The sequence below is a fragment of the Schistocerca americana genome, unplaced genomic scaffold (genome assembly GCF_021461395.2).
Source record: "Schistocerca americana isolate TAMUIC-IGC-003095 unplaced genomic scaffold, iqSchAmer2.1 HiC_scaffold_1027, whole genome shotgun sequence".
Classification (NCBI taxonomy): Eukaryota; Metazoa; Arthropoda; class Insecta; order Orthoptera; family Acrididae; genus Schistocerca; species Schistocerca americana.
In genome coordinates, this window is record NW_025725077.1 from 22,331 (window position 1) to 26,124 (window position 3,794).

Sequence of the window (3,794 nt, forward strand, 5' to 3'; positions counted from 1 at the left end):
AGTGTGCTGGTCCGATTGAGGACTGTGTGCGCTGAGGATGCGCCGCCGCCCGGCGCTCGGCGCCGCGACGCCGTCTGCTGCTCGGTCGCCTCTGCGGTTCTCGCAGGTGGTTTGTATCGCAGCTGTGCGGACGTGTTGGCGCGTGCGCTGTGCTGGGAGAGTTCGCTTCGGCACCCAAGTGGGGCTTTTGTCCTTCTGTGGCGCTGGCGTTGGAGCTGCCGGTCACCGTAGGTGGCGCGTGTTGTCTCCCGCCGGCAATGCCACGACAGCACGCTCCCGGGCCTCTGTCGGCAGCGGCAAGCTCAGTTGGGAGCACGGGTGGTCGCACCTAAAGCGTCTACTCGCCAAACTCCGGGCGATTGCGCCTCTCTCGAACCCGACCAAGTACTTAGGACGGCGCTGCGCGCCGCCGGGACCTGAGAGGGTTTCGAGGTGTATTGTGCAGGGGAGCTCAGCCTCCTCCTGTTTGCAGAATAATTGAGCGGACGCTTGCGTGTTCGCGCGGGCCCCCGGGACACACTCCCGGGCGGCCGGCTGCTCAGCTCTAGTTGACGCAGCTCCCTGGTTGATCCTGCCAGTAGTCATATGCTTGTCTCAAAGATTAAGCCATGCATGTCTCAGTACAAGCCGCATTAAGGTGAAACCGCGAATGGCTCATTAAATCAGTTATGGTTCCTTAGATCGTACCCACGTTACTTGGATAACTGTGGTAATTCTAGAGCTAATACATGCAAACAGAGTCCCGACCAGAGATGGAAGGGACGCTTTTATTAGATCAAAACCAATCGGTCGGCTCGTCCGGTCCGTTTGCCTTGGTGACTCTGAATAACTTTGGGCTGATCGCACGGTCCTCGTACCGGCGACGCATCTTTCAAATGTCTGCCTTATCAACTGTCGATGGTAGGTTCTGCGCCTACCATGGTTGTAACGGGTAACGGGGAATCAGGGTTCGATTCCGGAGAGGGAGCCTGAGAAACGGCTACCACATCCAAGGAAGGCAGCAGGCGCGCAAATTACCCACTCCCGGCACGGGGAGGTAGTGACGAAAAATAACGATACGGGACTCATCCGAGGCCCCGTAATCGGAATGAGTACACTTTAAATCCTTTAACGAGTATCTATTGGAGGGCAAGTCTGGTGCCAGCAGCCGCGGTAATTCCAGCTCCAATAGCGTATATTAAAGTTGTTGCGGTTAAAAAGCTCGTAGTTGGATTTGTGTCCCACGCTGTTGGTTCACCGCCCGTCGGTGTTTAACTGGCATGTATCGTGGGACGTCCTGCCGGTGGGGCGAGCCGAAGGCGTGCGACGCGCCTCGTGCGTGCTCGTGCGTCCCGAGGCGGACCCCGTTATCCTACCAGGGTGCTCTTGAGTGAGTGTCTCGGTGGGCCGGCACGTTTACTTTGAACAAATTAGAGTGCTTAAAGCAGGCAAGCCCGCCTGAATACTGTGTGCATGGAATAATGGAATAGGACCTCGGTTCTATTTTGTTGGTTTTCGGAACCCGAGGTAATGATTAATAGGGACAGGCGGGGGCATTCGTATTGCGACGTTAGAGGTGAAATTCTTGGATCGTCGCAAGACGAACAGAAGCGAAAGCATTTGCCAAGTATGTTTTCATTAATCAAGAACGAAAGTTAGAGGTTCGAAGGCGATCAGATACCGCCCTAGTTCTAACCATAAACGATGCCAGCCAGCGATCCGCCGCAGTTCCTCCGATGACTCGGCGGGCAGCCTCCGGGAAACCAAAGCTTTTGGGTTCCGGGGGAAGTATGGTTGCAAAGCTGAAACTTAAAGGAATTGACGGAAGGGCACCACCAGGAGTGGAGCCTGCGGCTTAATTTGACTCAACACGGGAAACCTCACCAGGCCCGGACACCGGAAGGATTGACAGATTGATAGCTCTTTCTTGATTCGGTGGGTGGTGGTGCATGGCCGTTCTTAGTTGGTGGAGCGATTTGTCTGGTTAATTCCGATAACGAACGAGACTCTAGCCTGCTAACTAGTCGCGTGACATCCTTCGTGCTGTCAGCGATTACTTTTCTTCTTAGAGGGACAGGCGGCTTCTAGCCGCACGAGATTGAGCAATAACAGGTCTGTGATGCCCTTAGATGTTCTGGCCGCACGCGCGCTACACTGAAGGAATCAGCGTGTCTTCCTAGGCCGAAAGGTCGGGGTAACCCGCTGAACCTCCTTCGTGCTAGGGATTGGGGCTTGCAATTGTTCCCCATGAACGAGGAATTCCCAGTAAGCGCGAGTCATAAGCTCGCGTTGATTACGTCCCTGCCCTTTGTACACACCGCCCGTCGCTACTACCGATTGAATGATTTAGTGAGGTCTTCGGACTGGTACGCGGCATTGACTCTGTCGTTGCCGATGCTACCGGAAAGATGACCAAACTTGATCATTTAGAGGAAGTAAAAAGTCGTAACAAGGTTTCCGTAGGTGAACCTGCGGAAGGATCATTACCGACTAGACTGCATGTCGTTCGATGTGCGTGTCGTGTCGCGCAACACGCTACCTGTACGGCTCGCAGTAGCCGTGCGCCGCGTGCGGAACCACGCGTGCTTCTCAAAACTAACGCCAATGTTGTGTGGTACGAGCGCTGAAGCGCTGGAGCGGCTGGCCTGCGGCACCTGGCGCCTGGCGCCGGTTTTGAATGACTTTCGCCCGACTGCCTGTCCGCTCCGGTGTGGAGCCGTACGACGCCCATCGGCCGTGAGGCCGTTGGACACAGAACGCTTGAACAGGGGCCGCCACACGCCTACGTCCCGCCTATGCAACTGTCTTGAAAGAGACAGTGGAAACTAAGAAAAGATCACCCAGGACGGTGGATCACTCGGCTCGTGGGTCGATGAGAACGCAGCAAATTGCGCGTCGACATGTGAACTGCAGGACACATGAACATCGACGTTTCGAACGCACATTGCGGTCCATGGATTCCGTTCCCGGGCCACGTCTGGCTGAGGGTCGGCTACGTATACTGAAGCGCGCGGCGTTTGCCCCGCTTCGCAGACCTGGGAGCGTCGCGGCCGCCTGTGGGGCCGGCCGCGCCTCCTGAAACGTGCGATGCGCGCCCGTCGCCTGGCGGTTCGCATACCGGTACTTACTCGGTAGCGTGCACAGCCGGCTGGCGGTGTGGCGTTGCGACACCTCGTACAACGACCTCAGAGCAGGCGAGACTACCCGCTGAATTTATGCATATTACTAAGCGGAGGAAAAGAAACTAACAAGGATTCCCCCAGTAGCGGCGAGCGAACAGGGAAGAGTCCAGCACCGAACCCCGCAGGCTGCCGCCTGTCGTGGCATGTGGTGTTTGGGAGGGTCCACTACCCCCGACGCCTCGCGCCGAGCCCAAGTCCAACTTGAATGAGGCCACGGCCCGTAGAGGGTGCCAGGCCCGTAGCGGCCGGTGCGAGCGTCGGCGGGACCTCTCCTTCGAGTCGGGTTGCTTGAGAGTGCAGCTCCAAGTGGGTGGTAAACTCCATCTGAGACTAAATATGACCACGAGACCGATAGCGAACAAGTACCGTGAGGGAAAGTTGAAAAGAACTTTGAAGAGAGAGTTCAAAAGTACGTGAAACCGTTCTGGGGTAAACGTGAGAAGTCCGAAAGGTCGAACGGGTGAGATTCACGCCCATCCGGCCACAGGCCTCCGCCCTCGGCAGATGGGGCCGGCCGCCCGCGCGGAGCAATCCGCGGCGGGGTCGTGTCCGGTTGCCTTTCCACTCGCCGCGGGGTGGGGCCGTTCCGGTGGTGCGGTGGGCCGCACTTCTCCCCTAGTAGGACGTCGCGAC

At 57.3% G+C, this 3,794-nt stretch overlaps 1 non-coding gene and 1 pseudogene across 1 annotated transcript; both read left to right on the plus strand.

The window, feature by feature from the left end:
- Positions 1–558: 558 nt before the first annotated feature.
- Positions 559–2,465, plus strand: LOC124558653. The gene has a single exon (XR_006968845.1). It is a non-coding gene; the product is annotated as a small subunit ribosomal RNA (ribosomal RNA).
- Positions 2,466–2,816: 351 nt separating this feature from the next.
- On the plus strand, positions 2,817–2,970 carry LOC124558650 (annotated as a pseudogene).
- Positions 2,971–3,794: the final 824 nt, after the last annotated feature.